The sequence below is a fragment of the Pelodiscus sinensis genome, chromosome 18 (genome assembly GCF_049634645.1).
Source record: "Pelodiscus sinensis isolate JC-2024 chromosome 18, ASM4963464v1, whole genome shotgun sequence".
Taxonomy (NCBI): domain Eukaryota; kingdom Metazoa; phylum Chordata; order Testudines; family Trionychidae; genus Pelodiscus; species Pelodiscus sinensis.
The window spans coordinates 31,719,491-31,730,488 of record NC_134728.1 but is presented as its reverse complement, the minus strand read 5'-3'; the positions used below and the strand labels follow the sequence as shown (position 1 = coordinate 31,730,488).

The window sequence follows — 10,998 nt, the reverse complement described above, 5'->3', positions numbered from 1 at the left end:
TGGACCCAGAACCGAGGTTAAGGCTGGCCAGAACCAGTGCTTGCAGGGCTTCAGGTTAGGACTTAGTGTGTGGGGCTGCTGCCTGAGGCTAACTGAGCTCTGTTACCCCCACCCCAGACAGACAGTTCTCAGGGTTCTTCGCTTGCTTGTCTACCTTGATGAGGGACAGCAAAACAGTCCTGCATTGGAGTGCCCTGAGTGCCCACATTCGGGACACCACAGCACTCAGCCACATGGAGCCAGAGCTGCCCCTGGGCACGCCGGTGTATCTCGTGGGGTCGTTGCCATCAGCCCGGCTGCACTTGCTGCAGGCTGCCAACCAGGGGGTCCATCAGTGGGCTGTCAGGATCCAGGAGGCCCTGAGGGAGAGCGTCCACCCCAAGGAGCCCTCGGAGCCACCCTGGTCCTCCCCACCCAGGGCTAGTGTCCCATTCCTCCCTCATGTCCTTCCACTTACCCCTCCCTAGCCCCCCTTACTGATGTCAAATAAAAGACACGTATGTTCAAAAATAGAAACTGAGTTTATTGAACAAAACGGGGGGGGGGGGGATGAGTCTCTGGGGAGACTGGGAAAAGGAAGTGGGAGATGGGAAGAGAGAGGGTGGGAGAGGGGTGGGGGAAACCTGGAAGGGGGAAGCAAGGGGAAGAAGGGGGAGGAGAAGCTCAGGGTTGGGGGGGTCTCACCGGAACAACCTGACTTTCATGCAAACCTGCTCCTGGGTTCACATGTGGCCTTTGGAGGCCAGGCTGGCAGCTTTCCTACCATAGATGGCTGTGTTCCTCCATCTAGGGTTGAGATCATAGAAGTTGGGGGCATCCCCCGAAACCTGAATAAGGTCCATGATCTCCACCCTGGACCAGGAAGGCGCCTACCTTCTCCAGCCACTGGCAGGCTCCTGGGAGCTGGCAGACTGCTCCTGGGGAGCGGTGGAGGGCTGGCTGCCAGTGGCTTGCTGGCTCATGTTGTCAGGGGCCCCGGTGGCCACTGCTGGCTCTGGGCTGGCAGGCTTGGAGCTGGCACAGGCACTGTGGCCAGGGTCTACCCCTTTAATGTCTCTGGACTGGAGGAGAGGAGAGTAAGCTTTCCTGGTTGTGCCCAGAGTGGCCACCAGGGCTCCCTGGGAAGGGCTGGAGGCCCCCTATTTCGAATTAAGTGTCTACACAGCACTTAATTTGAAATAGCTATTTTGAATTTGGCATTACTCCTCGTAGAATGAGGTTTCCCAAATTCGAAATAAGGGCTCCAGTATTTCGAATTTATTTCGAAATAGCGGTTTTCCTGTGTAGATGCTATTAAAATTAATTCGAAATAACTGCTGTTATTTCGAATTAACTTTGTAGTGTAGACATGCCCTAAGAAAGGACCCAGGCGTTGTGTTGTGTGAGTGCTCTCTGCCCTAAGAGCATCTCATGTGGAATCAACAAGGAGTCCGATGACACTTTATGCCCTAATAAATGTGTTAGCCGTTAATGTGGAGTGTTGCATTTATTTCTTCACCTTACTGCTGAGAACCAGAGCAACTGTGGCTAAAAGCCCATTCCAGCTTGATGGCAAAATGAAGGCAACAATGAGAAATAAAAAAGTGACATAAAGGTAACACGGGGAAAATGGACACCAGTTGATATGAATTAGAAGTTATGCAGTTCAGAAAATGTCTAAAGGGAACTAAGGACATGAGGTAAAAATCCATGGCTGGCCTAGCTAAGGACAATAAGAAGGAGTTTTTAAATGTTTATTAGGAACAAAAGAAAGCCTAAGAATGGTATAGGATGGAGATGGTAAAATTGTTGTTAATGATGTAGAAACACCAGCCACGATCAATACAAATGTCTGTTCTGTATTTGAAAAGATGGGTTATATCCTTGTATTATATGAGGACGATGTATTTACTAGTCCAGTAATAAGTGAGAAGGATATTAAATAACATTTAGTAGGGATGTGCATTTTTAAATTAACAGGTCCAGATAACTTTCCCCAAGAGTCTTGATAGAATTGGCTGAGGAAATTTTGAATACATGTTTAAATACTGACGAAATGCCAGAAGAGTGGAAGAATACTACCGTTGAGCCTGTGACGTATCAGGGTACAGTTCAGACTAATGAACAGCTGCATCACTCCTGCCCTGCAACTTTGGGTGCCTTACAATGCCTAATCCCACTTGGACTACTCTCAAACAGCTTTCTAGTATGTAAGTCACACTCTGAGGCTACATCTATACTGCACCCTTCTTCTGCAAAAGCTTATGCAAATGTAGCATGGAGTAGAATATCGCTGTGCTTCATTTGCATAATTAATTAGGGGCTGTTTTTGCACAAGAGGCTTTTGCACAAAAAGGAGCTGTGTAGATGGCTCCTTTTTGCGCAAAACCCCCTGTTGCACAAGAGCCGTTCTTCCTCATTTTTTCAGGAAGAACAGCTGTTGTGCAAGGGGGTTTTTGCGCAAAAAGGAGCCATCTCCACTGCTTGTTTTTGCACAAAAATGTCTCAGTTAATTATGCAAATGAAGTGTGGTGATATTCTACTCGGTGCTTCATTTGCATAAGCTTTTGCGGAAGAAGGATGCAGTATAGACATAGCCTGAGTGTTTGTGTGTAACTGCAGCTTCCCAGCCACACTTGTTACATTCTGGCTCTCCCCAGCCTTGGTTATATTCCAGGGGATCCCAATACAGCTCCCATCTTAGATTTTCCTCCAGAAATGCATGCCCTATACTACACAAGCTATATAAGGCTTATATTTCTTTAAAAGGAATAATATGCACATAGCTTGCCATCCCAAATGGCGTTTCTTAGGCAGTGGATTAGATAAAACAAGTTTATTAACTACAAACAGAGATTTTAAATGATTATAAGTAATGAGGTAAAAAGTCAGAAATTTATTTAAAAAATCCCAATAAAATGCATTTCCTGCCTTACCTGGCAAACTGTTAAATTCAAAGCAAAGTTTTCTCACCACTTGCTTTCAGCTGTCTTACTGAAGAAAATGGCTTACATCAGGACTTCTTCTTTTAGAGTCTAATGAATGTCTTTATTTGCCATGAATTGATGGGTGGAGGGGATGTTTGCCCCCTCCTTTTCATAGTTTCTGTCCCCAGCTTGAAAAACATTTCCAGTTGAGTACCAGGAGACAAACTGTCTATGTGGAAGGATGTTCCCTGCTCCTTTTATCTCATAGACTCATAGACTTTAAGGTTAGAAGGGACCATTATTATCATCTAGTCTGACCCCCTCCACAGTGTAGGCCACAGAATCTCACCCACCCCTCCTAGAATAATCCTCTCACCTATATCTCAGATATTGAAGCCTTCAAATACTTTGAAGACCCTAAGATGCAGAGAATCCTCCAGTTGTGATCTGTACCCCATGCTACAGAGGAAGGCAAAAAACCTCCAGGGCCTCTGCCAATCTACCCTGGAGGAAAATTCCTCCCTGACCCCAAATATGGCGATCAGCTAAACCCTGAGTATGTGGGCAAGACTCATCAGCCAGACACCCAGAAAGTTCTCTTCAGTAACTCGATCATCCCTCCATTGACCTATTTCCCTCTAATAATGAATGGTCAATTAGTTACCAAAATCATGTTATCTCATCAAACCATCCCCTTCATAAACCCATCTAGTTTAATCTTGAAACCAGATAGATCTTTTGCCCCCACTACTTCACTTGGAAGGCCGTTCCAGAACCTCACTCCTCTAATGGTTAGAAACCTTTGTCTAATCTCAAGTCTAAACTTCCTACTAGCCAGCTTATATCCATTTGTTCTTGTGTCCACATTGGTATTAAACTTAAATAATTCCTCTCCCTCCCTGGTATTTATCCCTCTAATATATTTAAAGAGTGCAATCATGTCCCCCCCGCCCCCCCCCCCCCCAGCCTTCTTTTGGTTAAGGTAAACAAGCCAAGCTCCTTGAGTCTCCTTTCATAAGACAGGTTTTTCCATTCCTCGGATCATCCTAGTGGCCCTTCTTTGTACCTCTTCCAGTTTGAATTCATCCTTCTTAAACATGGGAGACCAGAACTGCACACAGTATTCCAAATGGGGTCTCACCAATGCCTTGTATAATGGCACTAACACCTCCTTATCCCTACTGGAAATACCTCGCCTAACACATCCCAAGACTGTATTAGCCTTTTTCACGGCCATGTCACAATGGTGGCTCATAGTCATTCTATAATCAACCAGGACTCCGAGGTCCTTCTCCTCTGTTACTTCCAACTGATGTGTCCCCAGCTTATAACTAAAGTTCTTGTTATTAATCCCTAAATGCATAACCTTACACTTCTCCTTCGAGTGGTCCCCGTGGGTGCTCCACTCTGGGTGCTGGTGCGTCCTCGCGCCGGCGACCGGAGACTTTTCTAGCTGTTTCTGCCGCGGCGCGCAGGCGCCGTGGCGCCCTCTAGTGTTGTTCGACTGAAGGGCGCCTGCGCGCGCGCGGCTCCTCAGTTCCTTCTCTACCGTCCTCGGCAGCAGACGGAGCTCTCTCTCTGCCAAATCTGTCAGAGGAAAACAGTTAAAAATTATCGTTTTTACCCCCCTCTTTCCTCATTATCCAAGTTCTTAGACCCCCCCTAACCAGTTAAACTAAAAAAAAAAAAAAAAAAAAAAAAAAAAAGTTTTTCCCCCGTTGCGGTTCGCCGCTTGTTCCCCAGCCCTTCATGCCCGGCTCGCCGGGCTTTAAGCGCTGCGAATCATGTCGGGACGCCATGCCGGCGTCCGACGGACACTCTGCGTGCATTAAGTGTCTGGGGGAGGCACACCAGACGCAGAAGTGCCAGCACTGCTCTAAGCTAACAGCCAGAGCGCGACGTGACAGAGCCAACAGACTCACGACTCTCTTATACGAGAAGTCGCTCCGTCCCTCCTCAGACGACTCGCCTCAGCAAGCTAAGGGTATGGAGAAAGATCAGCCTCCTACCCATTCTTCCTCGGCGACACCAAAATCTGCTCTCCCTCCGGCCTCAGCTATGTCCTCAGGATCGCCGGTGAGCACTGTGGACATGCCGGGAACCTCCGGTACGCCGCGGTCTAAGACGCAGGCACCGCATAAGAGAGCTCATTCTGAGCCGAATCAAAAGGCAACGGCACCGGCCGCCTCGGCACCTAAGCCGTCATCGGCTCCGACGGCACCGTCTATGGAGCGCTCGGTACCGAAACAACACCTAACGGCACCGGGCCCTGCACCGAAGAAAGCCCGCACCGAAAGCCTATCCACTAAAACCTCGGTGCAGAGAGGTACGTCGGCACCGACATCACCGCCGAAACCGCACCGCTCGGCACCCTCTCACAGCCGAAGTCGGTACCGATCCCCGGTGCGGAGTCACACCTCGTCGGCACCGCCATCCCCGACTTCCTCCATCCATTCTACCAGATCACACCATTCTTCAGCTAGTGGCATCGGAACCGAACCTAGAAGCAGATTCTCGTCACAACATTCCAGCCCGTCTCAAAGACTTCCATCCTGGCAAATGCCTGCGGTTCAGTACGCATACCCTCCCCCCCCGCACCAATGGTATCCACACCAATATCCATATCCACCACCACCATACGCCACACAATGGCAACCGTGGAGTCCACACCCAAAGAGGTCTCACCACCGACCCTCATCTACAGTCTCTAGGCCACCTCCAGCCTCTCCTCCTGCTACCACATCAGCTACAGAGCCAAACTCTCCTGCTCCTTCAGATGGCCATGATTCACTTTCTGACGGCGAGACCAGATCTCCGATGCATAACTCCTCTTCCTCCCCAGACGAAGCGGTCACCACTGATGCCCCACCGTCGGGAGATGACACTAAAAAGTTTCAAGAGCTCTTTAAACGAGTTGCACTAGCTCAAGAAAAAGATCTTCAGGAGGTCCAGGTCAAACAATATCGACTTCTCCGCTCACTTCAACCCCCAACAGCTACCAGAATCGCCATCCCGATGGATGAGGCTATTATGGACCCAGCCAACAACATTTGGCAAACGCCAGCGTCCATTACACCAACAAACAAGAGAGTAGACCGCAAATATTTTATCGCTCCCAAGGATATGGACTTTCTGTTCACCCATCCACCCCCTAACTCCCTGGTAGTAGATTCGGTCCGACACAAGGGTAAACAGCCTAATTTAAGATCAACCCCACAAGACAGGGATCACAAAAAGGTGGACATTATGGGCCGAAAGGTCTATTCTTCTTCCACACTACTCCTTAGAGCGGCCAATTATACCGCTATGCTGGCAGACTATGATAATGCCAATTACGCGAAGCTCCAGGACCTTCTTCAACATCTCCCGGAGCATAAACGCCCAACCCTCCGTAGCATTATGCAGGAGGGCCTGGCCATTTCACGCACAGCTTTACAGTCAGCCATGGACGTGGCAGACACTGCGGCTCGAATTACAGCCTCCGCAATAGTCCTACGCCGAATGTCATGGCTACAACCTTCTGGTGTCCCTAGGGACCTTCAACAAAAGGTCGAGGATTTACCCTTTGATCGCACCAATTTATTTGCATCCAAGACTGATGAGGTGCTACATTCTATGAAGGACTCCCGTACAACCCTTAGAACTCTAGGAATGTACACTCCTCCTTTTAGAAGGAATAGATATCAGCCTTACCAACGGCCCAGGGAACCATTCCGTCAACAGCCCAAATACGATTTCCGTAAACAAAGACCACTTCGCCGTAGACCTCAGCGTCAACAGCAACATGCCACACCTCACCCCCCGGCTGGCAAGCAGCAGGTTTGAAGGCCTGGTCGAGAGCCAGGAGGCCAATCCGTCGACCCTCCCGATAGCTACCCTACAATTTCACTACCCCCTCCGAGCCTTTTTCCACCAATGGTCCCTCATTACCTCGGACAAGTGGGTTTTGAATCTAGTCCAGTCTGGCTACGTCATCCCCTTTACCTCTACCCCGCCCAACCACCCTCCTACCCTTCCCTCTTTCAGGGACCCCTCTCACGAAACCGCACTCCTACAGGAAGTCTCACGCCTCATTCAACTGGGCGCAGTAGAACACGTACCAACACAATTCCGCGGCCGGGGATTCTACTCGACGTACTTCCTAACCCAGAAGAAGACAGGAGGCTGGCGTCCCATTTTAGATCTCAGGCGCCTCAACAAATACATCGCGTACCACCGTTTCAAGATGGTTACCCTTTCAACTATCATTCCCTCTCTCGACCAACACGATTGGCTTTCGGCTCTCGACCTTCAAGACGCGTACTTCCATATTACAATTCATCCTGCTCACAGACGCTTTCTACGATTTATAGTGGGTACCCAACATTACCAATACAGAGTACTCCCGTTTGGCCTTTCTACGGCTCCCAGGGTATTCTCCAAGACCCTATCAGTCGTAATGGCCTTTCTCCGACGCCAAGGCATCATAATATTTCCATACCTGGACGATTGCCTCATAAAAGCTGCGTCTTTCCAAGAAGCAAAGGCCATGACAGACACCACAATAGACCTCCTACTCAGTCTCGGGTTCCACATAAATTACGCAAAATCCACTTTGCGTCCCACACAGAAACTGGAATTCATAGGCGCCCTCCTCGATACAATCACAGCAAGGGCCACTCTTCCCGATCACAGGTTCGCAACGATATGCGACCTTGTCAGAGCAACACAGGCGGCGCCTACTGTCACGATCCGCCATTGCCTCAAAATCCTAGGGCACATGGCCTCTACGACTTACGTCGTCAATCTCGCCAGACTCCACATGAGGCCCCTTCAGTCCTGGCTCGCTACGGTATACAAACCTTTCAGAGACCAAATGAGCAAGCATGTTGCGATCCCACCTCGCGTTGTCAATTCCATGCTCTGGTGGACAACCCCTCGAAACATGCTACACGGTGTCCCCTTTCAACGTCCAGCGTCTACTCTAACACTCATAACAGACGCATCACTCATGGGATGGGGGGCTCATCTGGGAACCATCACAGCCCAAGGCAAATGGTCATTCGTAGAGCAAGCACTCCACATCAACATTCTCGAGCTACGGGCAGTCAGATACGCATGCCAGCATTTCACTCAGCACATAGCTCACAAGACCATCACCATTATGACGGACAATACCACATGCATGTATTACATCAACCGTCAGGGTGGCGCTCGCTCCCCTTCTCTATGCTCGGAAGCCACCAAATTTTGGACCTGGTGCCTATCCCATGGGGTCACCCCCTCTGCAGTATACCTTCCCGGAATACTCAATGTCACAGCAGACACCTTAAGTCGCACATTCATGGACCAGCACGAGTGGGAGATCGACAAACGCGCCCTCACACCGATCTTCCGTCTTTGGGGCCATCCAGAAGTGGACCTTTTCGCTACAAAGTACAATCGCAAGTGCCACCTCTACTGCTCCAGGGGAGCCCTGGGCAGGAATTCCCTCGGAGACGCCCTTTCCATCGCATGGAACGCCTCCCTCCTCTACGCCTTTCCTCCCCTCCCACTTCTGCACAGAGTCCTAGACAAGATCAGATTGAGTCAGGCACGCGTGATTTTGGTGGCACCTGCTTGGCCCAGACGAACATGGTATCCTTACCTCCTCAAAATGATGATAGCAGAACCGTATCCCTTCCCTCCACGCTGCGACCTCCTCTCACAAGATCACGGTCAAACCCTTCACCCGGACATCACCAGACTGAAGCTCCACGCTTGGCTCCTTCATGGCTCCATGATGCCGAAACTGCCTGCTCAGAACAAGTAAGACACATATTAATTAATAGTCGCAGACGCTCTACTAGGAAGACCTACCGCTACAAGTGGACGCGCTTTTCCCTATGGTACGCTCAGACTCATGCAGACCCACCACACCTTGCTCCAATACATGACTTATTGGACTACTTACTCTCTCTGAAACATTCCGGTCTAGCACTTAGTACTATTAAGGTCCATGCCGCAGCCATAGCAGCTTTCCACCATCACCCTCCAAGCTCTTCTTTCCTCGCTGACCCAATAACCAAGCGCTTCTTCAAAGGCCTGCAGAACACCTTTCCTCCGGTTCGTCCGCCAGTCCCCATTTGGGACCTCAACCATGTCCTCAAAAGCCTCACAAAACCCCCGTTCGAGCCGATAGCAACCTGCTCATTCTCTCATTTGTCGATGAAGGTGGCTTTCCTAGTCGCCATCACCTCCAGTAGGAGGGTGAGTGAGCTTGCAGCTCTGATGGCTGACCCCCCATATACCGTGTTTTTACAGGACAGGGTGGTACTTAGACCCCACCCTAAGTTCCTACCCAAAGTACTCTCTCCCTTCCACGTGAATGAACCCATACACTTACCTGCATTTTTTCCTAAACCACACACTGAACCGTCCCACGCCGTGTGGCACACTCTCGACGTCCGCCGAGCTTTGGCGTTTTACATAGATCGCACGAGACCATGGCGGGCCTCGCCTAGACTCTTCATCTCATACGCGGACAGATCTAAGGGACAAGCAGTCTCATCTCAAAGAATCTCTAAATGGATTACATCCTGCATCAAGACCTCTTATACTTTATATAACAAAGATTTACCTGGACTTATCACAGCTCATTCCACTAGAGCAGTGGCTGCCACGACCGCTTTTCTCCATAATGTACCATTACAAGACATTTGCAACGCCGCTACCTGGTCATCCGACCATTCCTTTGCACAACACTATGCTCTCTCCACCTCGATAGCATCTTCTATGGCGGTTGGGCAAGCAGTGCTGTCTACAGTTACTACCACACGGCTCCAAACCCACCTCCGCGAGCCGACAACTGCTGTGTAGTCACCCAGAGTGGAGCACCCACGGGGACCACTCGAAGGAGAAGAAAGAGTTACTCACCTTGTGCAGTAACGGTTGTTCTTCGAGATGTGTCCCCGTGGGTGCTCCACTACCCTCCCTCCTTCCCCTGCTTGGAGCCTGATGCTCTGGTGGGTAGAGAAGGAACGGAGGAGCCGCGCGCGCGCAGGCGCCCTTCAGTCGAACAACACTAGAGGGCGCCACGGCGCCTGCGCGCCGCGGCAGAAACAGCTAGAAAAGTCTCCGGTCGCCGGCGCGAGGACGCACCAGCACCCAGAGTGGAGCACCCACGGGGACACATCTCGAAGAACAACCGTTACTGCACAAGGTGAGTAACTCTTTCTTCTCACTATTAAATTTCATCCTGTTGATATCACTCCAATTTACAAGATCATCCAGATCTTCCTGTATGATATCCCGATCCTTTTCTGAATTGGCAATAGCTCCCAACTTTGTGTCATCCACAAATTTTATCAGGACACTTCCACTTTTGGTGCCAAGGTCAGCGATACAAAGATTAAATAAAATTGGCCCCAAAACTGATCTCTGAGGAACTCCGCTAGTAACCTTCCTCCAACCTGACAGTTCACCTTTCAGTATGACCCGCTGTAGTCTCCCCTTTAACCAGTTGCTTATCCACCTCTCAACTTTCATATTAATCCCTATCTTTTCCAATTTAACCAATAATTCCTCATGTGGTACTATATCAAATGCCTTACTAAAGTCGAGGTAGATAAGATCCACTGCATTTCCTTTATCTAAAAAATCCGTTACTTTCTCAAAAGAGGCGATCAGGTTGGTTTGGCACGATCTACCTTTTGTAAAACCATGTTGTAATTTGTCCCAATTGCCATTAGCTTCAATCTCTCTAACTACTTTCTCCTTCAAAATGTTTTCCAGGATCTTACATACTACAGATGTCAAACTAACAGGCCTATAGTTACCCTGGTCACTTTTTTTCCCTTTCTTAAAAATAGGAACTATATTAGCAATTCTCCAGTCAAACGGTACAACCTCTGAGTTTAGAGATTTATTAAAAAATTTTGCTAATGGACTTGCAAGTTCATGTGCCAGTTCCTTTAATATTCTTGGATGAAGATTATCTGGCCCCCCTGATTTACTCCCATTAAGCTGTTCAAGTTTGGCTTTTACCTCGGATATGGTAATATCTACCTCCATATCTTTAGTCCCATTTGTTATGTTATCATTATCCCTACACTCTTCATTAGCCTCATTAAAG

At 49.2% G+C, this 10,998-nt stretch overlaps 1 protein-coding gene and 1 long non-coding RNA gene across 8 annotated transcripts in view; one reads left to right on the top strand and one right to left on the bottom strand.

Moving 5' to 3' along the window:
* MMP24 (matrix metallopeptidase 24) overlaps window positions 1-10,998 on the top strand; it is a 114,583-nt gene that overhangs the window by 79,763 nt on the left and 23,822 nt on the right. The gene's annotated exons all lie outside the window — the stretch shown is intronic.
* On the bottom strand, window positions 4,279-10,091 carry LOC142818873 (uncharacterized). Its single transcript, XR_012896573.1, has 3 exons — window positions 9,271-10,091; window positions 8,533-8,680; window positions 4,279-4,493 (listed from the first exon to the last, which is right to left on the bottom strand). It is a non-coding gene; the product is annotated as an uncharacterized LOC142818873 (long non-coding RNA).